This window comes from Miniopterus schreibersii, assembly GCF_964146895.1.
Source record: "Miniopterus schreibersii genome assembly, chromosome: 1".
NCBI lineage: Eukaryota > Metazoa > Chordata > Mammalia > Chiroptera > Miniopteridae > Miniopterus > Miniopterus schreibersii.
Genome location: NC_138101.1, coordinates 56268044 through 56288174, shown reverse-complemented (window position 1 = coordinate 56288174; position 20131 = coordinate 56268044). Strand labels below are relative to the sequence as shown.

General features: G+C 35.6%; 1 protein-coding gene across 2 annotated transcripts in view; it reads right to left on the bottom strand.

Annotated features, from left to right (window-relative positions):
* Positions 1-20131, bottom strand: part of GRID2 (glutamate ionotropic receptor delta type subunit 2) — a gene marked incomplete at its 3' end in the record, with an annotated part of 1219813 nt that overhangs the window by 155438 nt on the left and 1044244 nt on the right. The gene's annotated exons all lie outside the window — the stretch shown is intronic.

The window sequence follows — 20131 nt, the reverse complement described above, 5'->3', positions numbered from 1 at the left end:
GGAGGGCGGGTGGGTGGAGGGGGAGAGAGTAACCAAAGAATTTATATGCAAATATGCACAACCCAAGGACATGGACAATGGTGGGGAGAGGGACTGGGGAGGGGGAAGGGACGGGGTGGAGCGGGTCATTGGGGAGAAAAAGGGACATCTGTACTATTTTAAACAAAAATAAAATTAAAAAAAAAAGAGAAATAATAAACACTGCACTGCTAGCAAGATATATTTCTTTTCCTATGTCCTAAAATAATCTGTTGCAAAGTATGGTTTATGACAATCTTGCAGATGGATTTAGAAGAAACCACCTAGATGGGCATTGTAATGAGAAAAAAAAATTATAAAGCCTTCTCTATCATCATTTAGGAAACACAAATTTATTCTGGTTTGTTTATAATATCTTTTAGTGATTATCCATCCATCTTCTTTTAGTAATCACTCACAGCCTAAGTTGCAAATTTATCAAAAATAAAAAGCAATCTTAATAAAGTTTATTTAAAAGATTATTATATATAAATATAAAACAGTAAATTCATTAAATAAACAGAATAATTATATTAAATATTCATTGTTTGTTTCTTGAAAGGGAAAATAATTTCATGGTAAATCAGATTAGGGAAAAATAAAAATAAAAATAAATACAGATAGTTGAAGTGATGTCAGCAAGATAGAGGATTAAGAGATCCCAAGATGTGTTTCCCCACAGAAACAACAATTTGACAGAAACCCATGAATAAACGTGCCCTTATGAGCCTTGGAATCCAGGTTTTGAAATCCTGGTGAAGTCCAAGACTGAGGAAGAGTGTTTTGAGAAAGAAGGCCCATACCCCAGTGGTTGGCTGGACAATTGTGGTCCTGAATGCAGTCCCAGAAGGAGTTTTGTCCCCCTGTGGACTTGTCTCCAGGTATAAGGCAAGAATTCCCCTGTCACTACTTCCATTCAAAACAGTCCTGGAAGTGCTAGCCAGAGCAATTAGATAAGAAAAAAGAAGATTCAAATAAAAAAAAGAAGTGCAATAATCTCTATTTGCAGATAACATGATCATACATGTAGAAAATTCTAGAGACTAAACAAAAAAAAGTTAAGACCAGTAAAAGAAATTCAGTGAAGTTCCATAATACAAAATCAACATATAAAAATCAATAGCATTTCTATATACAAGCAATGAACTATACAAGAAGGAAATTTTAAAAAATCCCATTTATGATAGCTACAAAAAGAATAAAGTACTTAGGAAGAAAATTAACCAAAGAGGTGAAAGGTTTGCACCCTAAAAATTACAAAATAGTGATGAAGGAAATTAAAGAAGATAAGTGAATGGAAAGACATTCTATATTCATGGCTTGGAACTATTAATATTGTGTTTTTTGTTTGTTTGTTTGTTTTTTTAAAATATATCTTTATTGATTTCAGAGAGAGGAAAGGAGAGAGAGAAAGAGATAGAAACATAAGTGATGAGAGAGTCATTGATCGGCTGCAGCCCACAACCTGGGCATGTGCCCTGACTGGGAATCGAACCCCAATCGCCTGGATCCTAGGCTGGATCCTAGGTCGACACTCAACCACTGAGCCACGCCCGGCCGGGGGGAACTATTAATATTGTTAAAGTGTTTATCCTATGAAAAGTGCTCTACAGATTCAATGCCAACCCTATCAGAATTCCAAGGGCATTGCTTACAGAAGTAGAAAAAAAATCCTAAAATTCATATGTAATCAAAAAAGACCCAAAATAGCCAAAGCAATCCAAACAAGAACAAAGCTGGAGGCATAATGCTGCCTGATTTCAAAATATGTTACAAAACTACAGTAATCAAAACAGTATAGTACTGGCATAAAAACAGACACGGAGATCAATGGGCCAGAATAGAGATCCCAGAAATAGATCCACACTTTAATGTTCAGCTGACCTTCTACAAGGATTCCAAGAACACACAATGGGGAAAGAAATGTTTCTTTAATAAATGGTGTTGTAAAAACTGGATATCTGCATGAAGAAGAATAAAACTAAACTCACACCTCATATCATATATAGAAATCAACCCAAAATGGATTAAAAACTTAAACGTAAGGCTTGAAACCATAGAACTCCTAGAAGAAAATGTAGGAAAAGTGTCTTGACATTGGTCTGGAGAATGATTTTTGAATATGACAACCAAAAATAAGGCAACAAAAGCAAAAATAAACCAATGAGATTGCATCAAGTTAAAAAGCTTCTGCACAGCAAACAAAATACTCAACAGAGTAAAAAAGGCAAGCTATGGAATGGGGAAAAACTGCAAACCTTCTATCTGATAAAGATTTATTATCTAAAATATATAAGGAACTCTTAAAACTCAATAGCAAAAAAAAGCCAAATAACTGGATTAAAAAGTGGAAAAGTACATTAGTTAAAGGGACATACAAAAGGTCAAAGATATACAAAAAGATACCCAACATCACTAATCATCAGGGAAATAAATGCCAATGAAACTACAATGAGATATCATTTTACATCTGTCAGAATGGCTATTATCAAAAAGAAGGCACGATTGGGGGAGTTGGTGGGGAGAGGTTAATCAAAGAACTTATATGCACATATGCATAACCTATGGACACAGACAAGAGTGTGGGGAAGGCCTGGTGGGCGGGGGGAGATGCAGGGTGGAGGGGATAAATGGAGGAAAAAGGTCATCTGTAATGCTTTCAACAATAAAGATAAATTTAAAAAAAGGACATAAGTAGTGGTGAAAAAGGGCATAAGTAGTGGTGAAAATGTGGAGAAAAAGGAACATTTGCATATTACTGGAGAGTATGTAAATTGGTTGCACCTATTATGGAGGTTCCTCAAAAAATTAACAGTAGAACTACCATGTGATCCAACAATCCCAGTCCTGGGGATGTATCCAAAGGAAATGAAATCAGCATCTCAAAGAGATATCTGCACTCCCATATTCATCACAAAATTATTCACAAGAGCCAAAATATGAAAACAACCTAAATGTCTATTAATGGATGTATGGATAAAGTAAATAGATAATGGAATATAATTCATCCTTACAAAAGAAGGAAATTCTGCCATTTGCAACAACATGGATGAATTCGGAAGGCATTATGCTAAGTGAAATAAGCTAGACAAAGAAAGACAAATACTACATTGTCTCGCTTATATGTGGAATCTAAAATAGTTGAACTCATAGAAGCGCAGAGTTAGAATGGTGGTTGCCAGAAGTTGGGGGAGGAGGAGTGGCGGAAATGGAGAGGTATTTGTCAAAAGATACAAAGTTTCAGTTAAGCAAGATGAATACATTCTGAAGATTTAATGTACAGCATGGTGAGTGTAGTTAACAATACTGAATTCTATACTTGAAATTTGCCAAGAGAGTAGATCTTAAGTGGTCTAATAAAAAAAAGAAAAAAAAGGTAACTGTATGAGGTGATAATTAGTTTCATTGTGGTCATCATTTCATAATACCTCTGCACATCAAAACATCAAGTTGTATACCTAAATATATATAGAAGTTTTTGCCGATTTACTTCAATGAAGCTAAAAATTACAGATAGTGAAAATGAAAGAAAAATTCCAGAAATAGGTTAAGAAAAGATTATAAATGATTCCATAAGGGTAAAATTAAAATATCAATAACTTTGTTAATTTCCTGGGGGAGGGGTTTACCAAATTTTCTCAAGAAGTAGAAACTTCTGTTTCACAGAAGAAAGAGCTAAATAGCCTTTATTACTAAACTATGAGAAACATCCAGAATTCTCAGAATTGTTATCCCAAAACTATCAGCAAACAGATTTTAATGATATATTACAAGAATAATGTTAGCATTATTAAACAGGAAAGAGCAACATTGGTTCAGTATTAAGAAGGTTGCTGGGATAATATGTCTTATAAATGAGGCTTCATAAAATTTTTAAATAGTCTTTCAACAGACACTAAGAATACTTTTGAAAAAATTGAAAACCATTACCTATTTACCCACCTAGTAGAGCAGGTATAAAGAAATTCTTTGATGAGGTATAGAGTACTACCTCAAACAGGCAGCAATCCTGTTGGAGGCTGAAACTCTAATGGCATTACCATTAAAGTCAAGAAAACAGTGCCTTCTATTACCTTTAAGGGGGTCACAATGCATATACAGATCATGTATCATAGAAATGTACACTTGAAACCTATGTAATCTTATTAATCAATGACACACTAATAAAGTTAATTAAAAAATAAAAACACATGATTATGTTCATTTTAGCCTATACAATAAGACAGGAAACAAAAATCTGATTTCAAGCTATTAAACCAAAATTATTATTATTTGATGACATATGTCTGAAGCTTGCAATAATGAACTTCAAAAATATTAGAAAAAAATAAAGATTTCAACAAATATATCTATGTAACTAGATATATATAAATCAATTGCTTTTCTATTAATACATCAATAATATATAATTTGAGTAAAAATATTCATTTACACTAAATATAAATACCTAGATAAATTTAATAATAAACAACTAAGGACTAAATGACGAAAATTTCAATACTTTACTGAGTGAAGAAAATGTAAACTTGTTCCTAGAAAAGATATATTTCCAAAGGAATAGATGCACAATTGTAAAAGAAATGTCAGTTTTCCTCAGGTTATTTGATACTTAATGCGATCTAAATAAAATGTTCAAAGAATATTTTAAAATTTATTAAAAATCTTTGCATATTTAATTGGAATAAAACAGATAAAATAGCAAAGACATTTTGAAAATAAAATATAATGATCAGAGACTTAGAATACCAAGTAGTAAAAATGTTACAAAGTTTAAAAATAAAATATCATGGACGTTGTCAGCAAATAGAAAATCTGTGGAATAGACAAAAAAATCTACAAACCTGATACAAGTATATAATTGTCATATATGGACTGTATTACAAAGACCATAATTCACATCAGTATGGCAAATATAAAATATTTAAAAAATTAGAGTGAGACAGGTGATTATTTTAAAAAGACCAATATTAAAGCACTGTGTCATGTCATATACAAAAAAGACTCCTTTAGTGTAGTAAATTCGTTAAAATAAAAAATAATTCAAGTTTTAAAAACCCACAGAACTAGAAGAACATGTAAAACTATTTTTCTGATACTGGAAATAAAAGGGGGGTATATCTAAACATAAAAGTAAAGGAAGAAAATATAAATAAATATTTGATATATTTACTGTCTTTTAAATATATTTTCTTATATCAGGCAATGTTAGATAATCAATAAAAAGTTTTGCAAGAAATATGTTCTAAACCCTTTAGACCAGTTTACTGTGCTCAGTGGATACTTACTATCTCTTCTTGGGGGTGAGCCCCAATCAAACCAAGAGATATTGAAACAGATAAAAGTTTTTCTCCTGAAGAAATCATTCCATGCAACTACTCAGAGAGTTTACTGTACACGAGGGACTATGTTAGGTGCTAGGGTTCCGTGCTTCTCAAAATGTGATGCTAAACTTAATACCATTAGAAATCACCACGAGAGTCTTATGTTAAAAATGTAAACTCCAGATATTACTCCAACTTATTACACTGGAATGGTTGATGTTTAAGGCCTGGGAATATGCATTTTGACAATTTTGAAAGTTGAGACTCTTCACAGCTGATGTACAATGATTTTTGAATAAAATTTGTTTTAATAAAAATGAGTAATATAATCAGGAATAATTTTATGTACATGAGGCTTGATATAATTATAAAAATTGACAGATTTTTAGAGTGTTGGTATGGGAGAGGGGAAAATACTTACAGGTTTTCTCTACATTGATTACTTATGTCCATAGGATTCTCTCAATCCTTCCTCCCTTTCTTTGTTTTTTAAAAAATATATCTTTGTTAATTTTAGAGAGAGGAAAGAGAGGGAGAGAGAAAGATAGAAACAACAATGATGAGCCACTGATCAGCTGCCTCCTGCTCGACCCTGACCCGGGATCGAGCTTGCAACTTGGGCATGTGCCCTGACCAGGGATTGAACCCCGAGCGCCTGGATCCTAGGTCGATGCTCAACCGCTGAGCCACGCCCACTAGGCCCTCCCTTTCTTTGATCCTTTCCACTAATCACTGCAGGGGAGAAAAAATAATTTTCCTCTACCCTTTTGAGTTCTTAGCTGAAACCTCTATAACAAAAAAACAACAACAAACGAGTTTATCAACATGTATATCTCATGTGGAGATAAGTCAGATAAAAATGAGAAACTCAAAGAGGTTGTTCAGAATTCAGTGTTAAACACCATCTACATAAGGAAGGGGGAGGGGAAGCAGGCCTCCTAAGGGAAAGTGAGTGATTTTTAGAAAAGATGAATGGCCTTGAGAAGGATGGGCGGGAAGTAAGACAGTTTGTGCCGAAGTTCATCTGAGTGTAGTGTTGACTTCCATTTTCTTCTGCTGTGATAAAAGTCATTATCCCTAGTTGATCAAACACCTGGGGAGGAAATTTCTAACAACTGGGTTTCTTTTATCTTTAGGCAAATAAGAGAAGTTCAGAGAAAGTCTCTCCCTGTTTTTGCTGTTTTTCAAGTGCTTTAGAGCTCAAAATAACCAATACGCCAGAGGAGTAGATTCTGTGGTGGCATATTCTGCTCCCCTTGATCACCAACTTTCATAGCAGTTTTTAGCTAGCTGGGTCTAAACCTACAGTAACAGAGAGATAGCAGTGACCTTGAAGCCTCCTCTAACAACCTACTTTGATTGCTGCTATTTTCTTGTTTTCGAACAGCCACTCAGGCCTCTTGGATCTCCTTGCAGATTCTTTACAACCCTCAAGGGATCTCCTTTGTTGGGGCCATATTGCTTTTCTGTTAGAAAAGTATTCTAACATTGTTGCTACTGCTTTGTGAACTGTAGAGCTCTATTTAAATGTATGCTAAAATGATCATTGCCATTATATACATGTTTCTAGTAATTCTAATGTTACAAAGCATTGTGAATATATTTTTAAAAAGAGAACCGTTAAAACAGTATAATTATAGCTTGTAGCAATCCCAATAAAATGTTGCATAGTAACCCAAACTATTTTAGCTTTAAAAAATATTCCTGGCCTTTTTCATCTATGAAAACATATAATCTCTGTCCTTTGGATGGTTTTTAACATTAAAATAAAACTACCTAGTAAATAACTCATCAAGAAAACTGAAGTCACTTTTCAACAGAATACATAATTGAAGATTTGGTGCAGAAAAATTTCAGTCTAAGGTGACGGATATTACTTCAATATTGTCAACTAGTCTTAGTTCTTGAGCTCATGTTTGGATAAGCAGCTGAATTGTGGGCCACTGATTTATTTATCAGTGGTTTCCGTGCCAGCAGAGTGCTTCATAGCAGGTTAAACAGAGGGCAAAAATGAATCTGGGAGCTCCACGTCAATATATTCCAACCCCCATTTGTGAGGAAGAGAAAAGAATCCAAAGTGACATCTACCTCCAATATTATCAATCTGTGGTCCTCAAAGGAGAGATACCAGAATGTTGTGGTGACTGACGGACCATGGTAGCCACCGATGCTCAACAGCTGTGTCCTCATAATAATGCTGAGATGCCAATAGGCTGTGATACATTTCTCACTGCTGAGATAACACTAGGGGCTAGGTTTTGTTCCATTTCTACCATAATCTTTCTTTCAATTCCACCTCAATAACAATCATTATGCATTAATTTTAAAATCCTGAAAGTAAGTAAAACGGGGGCCCCTCCCCTAAAGCTGTTTACAGCTCAGTAGTGGAGATAGGTCAAGCACTAATCGCTGGAATGCTAAACATATTAAAGTAAGTACCGTAAAAGAAGCTTGAAGTGTTAAAGTGGTTTAAAGGAAGGGAAAGTTAATTCTCATTGAGGGGAATCAGGACAGCCTGCTCAAATATTCTGACAACTGAAATAGTTGTACAAGAAAACCCCAAATGTTTAAGTTTCTTATCTTTAGTGCCTAACTGATTAAACATAGATACCCTTTGGAGACCATTTCTTGTTCATGCACACTCAATTTTAACTGTCTAGTTTTCTGCAATTTTCCATCTGTCAGGTGAAGAACTGTAAACATTCCATGTTATTTTCTCAAATATTTGCATTTCTTGCCAAGTAAACTGAATATAAACTGAAAATGTATATTCAGAACCTACCCTTGTGCTCCTCACCATGTTACGGATTATAGTAGTTTCTCTTCCGCTGCAGAATCTCCTTGCTCTCTACGCCCCTGTTCCAACATCTCTGTCAGGACAGTGCTGAAGGTACTTTTCTTTACAGTTCATTAAGCCCACAGTCTCCGTAATAACTGCAGAAGCCAAGGCCATAAACAAGCAGACTTTCACTACTTGCATCACTACTTGTCATCCCAGTGACTTTGATTTTAATTAAGAAACTATATTCTTTCTCATACAAATCTTTAATTTAGCAAATTCCTTAAAAGCTCACTGCAAAATTCCTAGCTACAAAAAATACATCAATGATGATCCTTTTTTATTAAAAAAATATTCATTGGAACTATTTTGGAAAGATGACACTTAAACCAAAAGGTAAGACAAGATTTCCCCTTACTGAAGAAGGAATATCCTCACTCTGTCCTCCATTTCTTCCTCATGATAGTAACTCACATTTATAAAACATTTTTTTCACTCTTAAAAAATGCCTTTTACGCCTAAATTTATTTGTTCTTTACAACACCGTGAAGCTAATATTATGACACTTAACTCATAGGTGAGGCAATGGAACTCGATAAAAAAAATCATGCCAGTTATTAGTGGTAGATTTGGAACTTGAGCCCAAGGTCATCTTTTATGCTCTTTTTCATTATGTTAAAGATACATTTCTGGGAGATATTTGCCATAAAAATGCAAAGATGTTTGACATATGGTAGTCTTTGCCTTCAAGGCATAGCCTATCTAGTTTGAGAAATATTTATGTAAATAAAAGGCAGAGCTATGAAAGGAATGCAACCTCTTTCATGTCATGTGATCACATGTTTAAGATAAATAAGAGTTGCACTTTTAAAAAGCAGGTTGCTTATTTGTCAAAATCATTGGAATGAATGAATATCTGGTTTACATGATCCTGGACCCCTAATGCCTGTTGATTTTGTGACGATTGCTATTTAAGCATTTCTGATTTTCAAGATTGAAACCAAAGCAGAGATTTTTTTCAAATTAAAATAAAGGTGGCAGGATGGAAATTTATTATTTTTTTTCTCACCAAACAAAAATGAAGAGAACGATGCAGGAGAAACAACTTCTCACCTTGCACACCAAGCTGCGAACTTCTTTACTATTTAAACTAATGGCCAGTAGGGGATGAAGTGATTGTGAATTACAGGGGCAAAGAGTTATGATTAACCCAGCTCAGATCTATAGTGGGCCTCATAATTTATTGCTCACATAACTCCTTAAGATGAGAATGGCTTTAATATTTATGACATATAGTTCGAGATGGTGGCCTCTCCCACTTTGGGCAAATTAATAATTTAGCACCATTCATCAATTCTTCTGAATTTATCCAGCACAATAAATCATGCCCAAGTCCAAATTTTAGTGCGTAAGACTGACTTTTAAAATATATATGGCTTGTTTATTGCTGCCTTAATTGTTGGCTTACCATATTTTATCTGTTATTATTATGAAATTTGAATCTGTGCTCCAAGATAGGCATCGCAGTGCATAGATTTTTACAAGGAAGGTATGAATGTGTTTAAAATAAATATCAGCTTATTTATAAAAGATCTTTTAACTTAGAAAAAAAGTAGTATGTCTACCTCTAAATCTTATCTTTTGCCTCTATTTTGGGGGCTACTGGAATACAAATTCTTTTTTAAAGTGTTTGAAAGCACAGCTTCCTTCTCCACTAAAAATGTTACCTTCAAGACGAAAGGCTGCGAGGGTCCAGAAGACAGAGATTTACGAAGGCCTGGCGTTCTGGACAGTTCTGTGTGGGAAAGCACTGGGAATTCTCTCCTTTCGGGTGGATGAGAGCCTGAGAAAACCAGTGGGCCCTCTAAGGGAAGGCAATGGAGAAACTAAATTTAGAGGAACGTGTGGTTCATAGAAATCTGCGGACCTCAAGGCTTCCTGCCCTCCTTGCCTACATTTGTCCCCATAAACACGTCCGTTCGGTTGCCTTTAAGTTGGCCAGGAAGGAGTTGAATAGGTGGGGAGAGATCGCGCGGTTCTGGGGTCTGGGACAGACCAGAAGACTAGGAAACCTACAGCTTCATATAGGTGCCTCGGAAGGGGTATTTGGGAATCACTTTCTTCTGTGCTGCTAGCCCACAAGGACAGAGGACATTTCATCTTCTGCAGTTAGCAAGCCTGTCCATCCCTACGATAATCCAGCAATCAAGCTTCAGTCTCCACAAGCTGACAAAAGAAAAATAACAACCCAGACAGTGAGTGTCACAGTTAGAGAGGGAAAGAAGAATCGGAACAAGCAGAGCACATTTTGGGGAAATAGCACTGTGGCGATAGTAAGATTCTTCCAATTTTAAAAGAAAAATAAACAGAGCACCTAACCAGATTCAACTGTGAGTCTAAACAAGTCTATGTGGCTACAAACTAACAAACAAACCTCAATTTCTTAAATGAAAAATTGAAGAGATGAAGGAGAAAATGCTCATAAATGTCCTGCAGGGTGACAACTGTCCGGGCTTGCTTGGGATATCTCAGTTGCAGCACTGAAAACCCTGTGAATGGAAACCTTCCTGGGAGGCAAGAAGTCCAGGTTTTGACAATGGGTACGGAAAATCAGGGGGAAGTACAAAATCCATCAGCAGTTTAAAAGATAGGGGCTAAAATGGAATATTTTTGTAGCAGATAGATATGATACAAATTACCTGCCTTCTGCAGTGGCTGCCACTATTTTCCCCCCTGAATGCTTATGTTGGTAATTGTAACTTGCTGTTGACAATAATAAATCATTCATTGTTCTGTGCTGAGACTTAAGTGTGCAACCTAAGTGCATTGAAATCATGACTGTTCACAGTCCTTTGCCTGTTGATTGACCGTTGTTTTTGGTATCAAGTGGATGCTAATTTAATTTTTAACATTGTGAATATAGTGACCAATTTTTCCTAGGAGTTCAGATGATAAAAATGAGAATGATTATAATATTAATACCAGCATGACCCAGGCATCAACAAAAAAGTGGGCTAAATGACTGTTACCTTATAATAGAAGGACACAAACAACCAAAATAGCATGCTGCATAAGATGCAGAAAAGAATTTGGAATTAGGTGTGGTGAAAAGGAAATGTGAAAGCACTCACAAGACTCTAAATCAATCAGAAGTTTTTGTGTCTCCCCTAAGACGCCAATGCTCAGTTGAAAATAGCAGCTGTGGAAGCCAATGCTCAGTTGAAAATAGCAGCTGTGGAATTAGTTTCGGCATATCACATGAACAAACATACATTATTGTATTGTTCCCCTGATAGCCCTATGAAACTGAGTAAAGCTATTTTTCCTGATTCTGAGGTTTCAAGTAAAATGCGCTGTGGAAAAACAAAGGAAGGAAATTTTAACATGAGTTGACTCTTCAAGGTGTAGAGCTCATTCTTTCAGATTTTATGTTTTCAAGTTATATATCACATAGTGACCACAGTCACACACACACACACACAAATCCCTCTAGCTCTTAGGTATTTTGATTTTTAAAAATGTAGCCCAGCCGGTGTGGCTCAGTGGTTGAGCATCGACCCATGAACCAGGAGGCCACAGTTCGATTCCCAGTCAGGGCACATGCCCGGGTTGCGGGCTCGATCCCCAGTTGGGGGCGTGCAGGAAGCAGCTGATTGATGACTCTCTCATCACTGATGTTTCTCTCTCTCTCTATCCCTCTCCCTTCCTCTCTCTGAAATCAATAAAAACAAATTTTAAAAAATGTACTGTCAAACTATCTTCTTGATTTCTATCAAGATTTTAATAAAATTGCACAATGAAACATAAAACAAAAGTCTACTGATAACCAAATACTTCAGTCCCCTCTCTGAATATTCTGCAGATACAGCAACGTAAATTTTGGCAAATTCCATTCAGTGGGTGAACTTCTTATCAAAGAAAATGAAAAGATCTTATCTGCAAAATGTTCCACACACCTTATATAAAACACTGCAAGAAAGGGGCATGATTTGCTTATCTATGATAGTGAAGATTACATAATTTAAAATTTTGGTTACTTTTCACTTTCCTCACAATGGGCAGAAGCACTTATAAACTTAGTATTTAACAGTGAAGGAGGCGGCCTTCTTAGACGTGTCCTTACAAGATGGCTATTAATTTTTAAAATGTTAGATTGCCATAAAATCACATTTTCCAATGTAGGACAAGAAGAGTGTCCTCTAATTTGGAAATACATTCAGGATGACAACGAAGAAAAAGGGATTACAGTAAAACAGAAAATATATACTATTCTTCCAAACTTGTTTTGGTGATTTTTGAAGAAACCACAGGGTGCCTGGAAAAAGATGAACTGACTGCACCTGAGTTGTTCAATTTTATGACAAAAATTTATAGTAAAAAATAAAAAGACATATTTTGAAATAAGACTACTTCAGAACAACAACAAAAGATGTCTAACAGGAAAGGGGGCAGCCAAATCGGACAGGACTTTCTCAATGACTTTATAAAACTGTAACTTCTTTGGAATCCAGCACTGATTTCACACATTCAAATTACCTCAGCATACTTTAAAGTCATTTTCGTTAAGAGAGAGAACTTGAACTTATGATGACATCCAGTGTGCTTCAGAGTGTCTAAAAATAATGGATATCTCAGCCATAGTTAGCTTATATGATGAGTTTATCAATGAAAAGATTATGATGAACAAAAAACTGGTCTTAAAAAGTAAACTTGTAGCCCAGCCAGCATGGCTCAGTGGTTGAGATTCGACCTAAGATCCCAGAGATCGAAGTTTGATTCCCGGTCAGGGCACGTGCCCGGGTTGAGAGTTCGATCCTCAGCAGGGGGCGAGCAGGAGGCAGCCGATCAATGACTCCCATCATTGATGTTTCTCTCTCTCTCCCTCTCCCTTCCTCTCGCTGCAATAAATAAAGATATATTTTTAAAAAAAGTAAACTTGTAGAATTAAAGTATATGAACTTTTTTTCTTTTTTGGAGATCTGGAAACTAGTTCCTACAAGTTATAACACCTGCTACTGTTAATAAGTAAACCCCTAAGTATTTCATGCTCAACCGCTGTTGTTAAGAGCATATTTAGCTTGAAGCCATCATATTGGAATGACACCAGATTGGTGTAATGTGGGCTTGATAAGAGCAGAGTGCAAGCCATATGTTTGAATATGTTCAGCTTTGTCATTGCATAAAACAAAAAGAGAATGTCCTAAAGGTTGCTGACAATTCAGAGAAGTATTATTAAAAATTAAAAGAGGAGTCAAATTATCCTGCCATACTATGGGACAGGAATGTTACTTGTCATTAAATATAGTTAATAGCACTAGTGTATTTACATTCCCCCTTTAAAATATCTTACATTTATGTGTCTTAAATATAGCTCATAATATTTAAATATCTAAAAGTTAAGAAAGGGTAAAAATAACTGCTTTATAAGAGAACAGAAAGAAACCTTATTAAAATATTGTTATATTAAAATATTGTTACATTTAATCACATATTATTTGTTTAATTAGTACTACTATCAGTCACAACTATTTGACAGTTAAACAGTCCTATTTTATTTAAATAATAGCATTTTGTAATGAGACACAAATAATACAGAATAATATGTAATTTCAAATAAATGTCCCTTTTCACCTTTTTATGTTAAAGTAATAACATGTGTATGTAATTATTTATTACACATTACATTATTATGTGTATATTTGGTCTGGTGTAGTTGTTTACTGGGTTATCTCTCTAAAAATTTGGTGAACGTATTAATGAATATTCACAGAATTGGCTATCTAGGAGAAAATAAAATATTTTTCTTATTCCAAATAAAAATAATTTTCAGTTGAACTAAACGGTTCAAAACAAAATACTAAGAGCCATGTAAGAAAACTAAGGTGGCATATATAACATAGGAAAAGACATTTTAATCAACATATGAAATTCAGAAAAAAATATATAAGCAGACTTCTTAACATAAAACATTTTCAAACACCTTTGTATGGCAAAAGATACATACACAAACTGAATAATAGACCAATAGATTTGAAAAAAAAGGAACACAGGAGACAAAGTGTTGATATTTATGAATATACATTGTTTCTCTAACTAGCAAGCAAAAAATAGAGGATGTTAAAGAAAAATAGATGAATCATCTGAAGAGACAATTCAAAATGGAACAAATATACGTGTCCAACAAGCATATGAAGATACAAAAACTCCTTGAGTGGTTAGGTGAGTGCAAAATAAAACAACAGTAGGTTACTACATTATATCTATTGCTCTGACAATATTAGTATCTATTGCTGGTGCTGATCCATTGAAAAGTATATTCTCACTCACTGCTCCTGGAAATGAGAAAATGTTATAGCCTTTTTCAAAAGCAAACATGTATTCAAATTAAAAAAAGAGATGACTTTGACACAGCAATTCCATTCCCAGGAATCTATCCAAGAGAAATAAAAGGTTCAGATTAATGTACAAAGATACTCAGTGCATCACTGTTTACTGCAGCACCAAATTGGAAACAGTGGTGATGCCCACCAATAATGAAATAATGATGCATTCCTACCATGAAACATCATGGAACATTAAAAGGAGTCTATTAGAGCAATACAAGGTGCTGTGAAGGGATTTCTATGATGTATTTGCAGAATGAGAAAAAGCGAGGTGCAAGAATTATTAAAATGTAATCCTATTAAAAAAACAATGACCAAAATTATATAGATATATAGGAATATGTGCATACATGCTATTATAATATTAGAAATGCTTCTAGAAAAATATAGAAGAATACAATGTTACCTTTGTATTGGTTGCCTTTTGAGGGTATAAAAATATAAGTGGGGGTAGAGGAGGAGAGAAGAATGGGGAAAGCCAAGCAAAAAAGCAAAAGTAAAAACAATGCTCTAAAAATGGAATGTGTAATTACATTTATACCTTTCTGAAAATTACACACATATATGAATAAAATATGTAATTAAAGAGGTTATTTTTAAAGTTACGTTTATTGATATCTAATTTACATCAAGTCAAATTTACCATTTTGGGGTGTAGAGTAAATACATATTAAATAAAAAACTGGAATACTTTTTATTTATATTTAGAATTTTTAGATGGCATCATTAACATATACAGTAAAATAATAGTTACCTTTTAAATCTTACGTTGATTTATAAATTTCTAAGTATTATGCTGATTCATAGATCTATATGTACTAGGGTATTCATAATTACTTAGTTATAATTATTTTTCTCTAATAACTGATTTATTTGTAGTCAGTCTGTGAGAGCCACTGATATATACTTAATGTTAATACAAATCAGAATAATATGTTAATCCAAAATTATGATGGCAGAGGCTTAGCAAAAACCCAAGATGCATAAAAATATATGCTAAAGTTGCTAGGTCTTGCAGGCTGTCCATCTACTCCTCCCTTCCCCAGCCACTCTGTGCGTGTGCGCATGCTCTGAAAGAATACTAGGTAGAAGGTTCGCTTTTGAAATTATACTGTAAAACAAACCAAATCTTAAAATAAATTAGACACCTCAGCTTTCAGAATAAGTCAATTTTATCTTCAATTGGGTTCACTTTTTGCACTCACAACATTTATTCTCCTTTCTCACACCTACCATTTCTAAAATAGTTTATATTCTTTGCTGCCCTCAATTTTTAGACATTCCTTTTCTTCCTTTTGCTCGGAATATTTTTTTGTCCACTCTGTTCCCTCAGGCTTACTCTCTGCCATTCCCTCTCTATCACTGGCCCCTGGAAGTCTCCTGGGCCCCAGGCTGGGGTTGGGGCGCCTCCTATATGATCCGTTGGGCCTTGCGCGTCCTCCTCTAACAACGCTTAGGACGCTCTGGACTTGCCCCTTGTCATTTCGTTCCACCCCTTGTGGCTGCAGAGTCCCCGGAGCTGGGACGGCGGCTCTGGCGCCATTGCCTTGCCTGTGCCTAACGTAGGGTCTGATCTTATCAGGAGCAAGACCTAGGCATCCTTCTGGTTTTCAAGGTGCCGCTATGAAGTGAAGCCACCTCGGGTGGAGCAGCGGTGCTCCAAAGACACCTTCAGTGCGCGTGTGACCAGGCAGGGCCGCTCAGCAGAACGCTCCGGAACGCTGGCGGTGGGCTCGTTTGCACCGTCCAGTGTGGTAGCCACCGGCCGCATGTGGCTCATGAGCACATGAAATGTGGCTAATGTCACTGAGGGAATACATTTTATATTTATTTAAAATATTTTAAAATTTAAGTGACTAGTGGCTCCATGGGGCTAGTGACTACAGTTAGAAGACACTTGCTGCTGTGAAAGAGGAGGACCTCTCACCCTTCTAGACTCACCAGAGAACAGCCACTTTTAGCAGATAACCTGCAGATGTGGATTTCTGCAGGCCTTGGATGTCTAATTAACTCTTTCACACACACGCGTTATGATTCCCGATTATATCAAAAGCACTTGGGGGGCAGAGAACTTCTTCTAGACTCACTGTACAGACAATACTTAACTGGATTAATTGCTTTGAGAAGGAACAAATTTATATGAGTGAAAAACTCAGCATTTGACTATGAAGCAAGTACCTCTGCAATGTCACAATCCTCCCTAAAAAACCAAATGGAAAGATTTTCTTATAAAATGAAGTGGAAAGATGAGTACACTAATTCTCAGATTATGACTTGGAATTGGTGATATCACTCACCGCTCACGGCAGATTTTAAATTACTAAATTCAGCATTTTCACATTATTACTTTGTCATGTTGTGGAAACACGATGACATTTCAAGACGACGGTAGTTCACAGTCTATTACACATTACAGAAGCGCATTAAAAAGGAATTTATATGGTGATCAGTTGTCACAATTTAGCATCACACCAACAGCTTGGCCCAGCAGTGAGGAAATAAAGATGTAAAGGCTTATTCACTGGTCAGAAATGAAACAGAGCAAATCCCAGTAAGCATTTTTACAAGGAATGCTTTAGAAGTTTCACGGAAGCCTCAAAAAAATACAGCAAGAAGCCATGTCTTGGTTGGTTTAATCTTGCATAGATTCAATTACTGGTCTTCCTTGCCGATGAACTTTCGGAAACTGCCAGCATGCAAAAACACCTCGGCACTTGGAATCGGAGATAACAGCTCTGCCACAGCTAAAAATGGTCCCCAGTCATTGGAGTGGTTCCTGATTTATCAGATTTATGAGGAAAAGGGCATGAAAAGAAAATAGGACATGTTCCAGGATACCCAAGTATTTATGGAAGGACAGAGTATGACGTGTAGAGAAGGGCTGAGCTAGGAACTTCCTAGAGTAGAAATATGCAGTGTTTTCAGTTCTTACCGTCTGACTATGCTGTCTGTCTGTACTCCAAACCACTTAACCCAATCATTTAATCCAATCCAAACCATAATCTCATGTTATACTTAATCCAAATCCAATCCAAATACCACGGTACAATCCATCACTAGTAGCATTTTTATTGGCAAACTTTACATATCATGAAAAGCACCAATGTTAAATGTCTAATTCAATGAGTTTTGATTTAAAACAACACACCCAGAAATCCACTACTCCAATTCAGATACAGAACATTTCCATCACTCTATAAAATTTTTCCTTGCCTTCTTCCAAACTTCCCCTCCCTCGACACCACTGTTCTGATTTCTATCATCATGATAGATTAGTTCCCGCCAGTTCTTGAGCTTCGTAGAAATAAAACCAGATAGTATGTACTCTTCTGCCTCTGGCTTCTTTTGAACTACACAGTGCTTTTGCGATACAATCACACTGGTTTGTGTATCAGTAACTCTTTATTAGTACTGTGGTCCAATAGACCATTATGTGTTTTTCCATTCCCCGGTTGTTGGACATTTGGGTTGCTTCCAATTTGGAGCTATTACAAATAAATCTGCTGTAAACACAATTGCATAAATCTTGTAGATGAAAGTTTTCATGTCTCCTGAGTAAATACGTAGGCTTGGAAATGCTGGGTCATAGGCTAGAGATATGTTTACTTTACTAAAAAACTGTCAAACAGATTTCCAAAGTAGTTTCTGCATATTTTACATCGTCAATATCTGTGAGTTCTAGTTGCTCTATGTTCCTTCCAATATTTGGTGGTGTTAGTCTTTTAAATTGGAGCTATTCCAGTGGATGTGAAATGTAAATCAGTGTGGTTTTCATTAGCACTTTCTTGATGACTAATGCTGTTAGTTAAGCATATTTTCATGTGTTTATTGGAAATTTGTTTTTCTTGAAGTGACTGTTAAAGCCTTTTGCTAATTTTAATTGTATTGTTCATCTTTTTATTACTGTTTTTAGGAGTTCTTCATATATTGAGCTACAAGGTCAGGTATATATGTATGCATAGCAAGTATTTTCTACTGTTGTGTGGTTTTTTACTTTCTCAATAGTGTGTTTGACAAGTAACAATTTATTTTTATTTTGACAAAATCCAATATATTAACTGTTCTTTGTAAGGAAATTGTGTTTGTCTTGAGACAGTTTGAATCCTACAAGGTCCTTCTGGAATTTTAATAAAATACCCAGTGTGTTAGCCCAGTCCTTCTAAATCGACAGGACTCAAAGTCTAAACTTTGTCGCCTCCGTGGTGCATGGCAGCTAAGTTCTGCTGAAATTTTTTGGCCTCCTACTACTTTTCCACTGTTCTTGGTTTCTCTGCTGTGCATGCACAGTTTAGGGTCAGCAAAATTTGAGAACAGTTGCATGTAGATTTGGGGGTTCTTACTACTATGGCTCTCTTCTTTCTGAAATTCCCTCTTAATTTCCGGATGCTTGGCAGCCTGGAACTCTATCCTGTGACACTGTAAGCTAATAAAACTGAAACTTTCTTCTCGAGTTCTAGCTGCCTTGAGCTGTACATGGACTTGGAAGTGTGCTCAGGGGGAAAGCCATATAAATGCAACTCTGTCCTTGTGCAGTTTCCTTCTTTCAAGGGTCATATCCCCTCTAGCTTTTGCCTGCTTTTGTGAAAGGGTTAGTGTGATACAAGACACTCGGCCAGCGTTAGAATTGGAGTATAATTATTTTGTATGTATATAATCACATTGTTTTCCAGCAGATCGATGGAAGCAAATGGGGGCCATAGTTTTAGAATTACTTTACCACACACTTAAGTGATGCATTTGGAAGTGAAATTTACTTAGAAGAAAATTACATGGAGTTTCAATGATGATGAAAATAGTTTCATAGTGAGACTTATTTAATCACCTAAAAGCTTTTTTCACTTAAAGAAATGCCTGCAATTTACTTGTACTTTATTTACCTGAAGTACACCCGAAGTGACTGGACTAACTCTACATTTGAGGTGAGACACTTTTCACTGTCCTCATGTTTACAAGTGCCCATTAATGACAGTGCTTTACAATTTTTCTTCTCTCCAGATTGCTTCTGTGGAGTCTCTTGTGGAATAGACGCTTCAGACAGAGTGCGGCAGAGATTCAACCCAATCCCATGACAGTGGCCGCATAGAGACTGTGAACCAGCACTCTGAAAATCCTGGAGCTGAGCGGGGAGTACAGCTCTGTAGCATGGTTAACCCAGTATATAATTTTATAGTTGAGATTATATATGTAGTCATTAATAAATGAAAATTATTATGAAGGGTTGGAGGTATTTAATGACAGTTTAGAGTGAGTCTTCTATGTTGTGAAGAAAATTAGAAATTAAAAAACAAACAAACAAAAATACAGTATCCTCATTTTGAAAGCTACATTTTACCCAGTTCTTTTGGATCTCTTCTTTAAACACACACGTGTACAAAACACACAAGTCTGCGTGGTTTTGTCTGAATAAGACACAGAAGAAGAGACAGACCTATTAGATGAAGAAAGAAGCCAAGATATATTGATGTTTGTGTCTAAAAATCTAGTATATTACCCTGCCTTGGAGGAGAATGCATTCTAGTAGCAGCAAAAATGTATAAAGTACACATTGGAGTGCAAATATAAATGATAATTATAATTATGTCCATAGAGAAAAAACTGCTTAGGATTAGGTTAGATCTTTGAAATAAGCA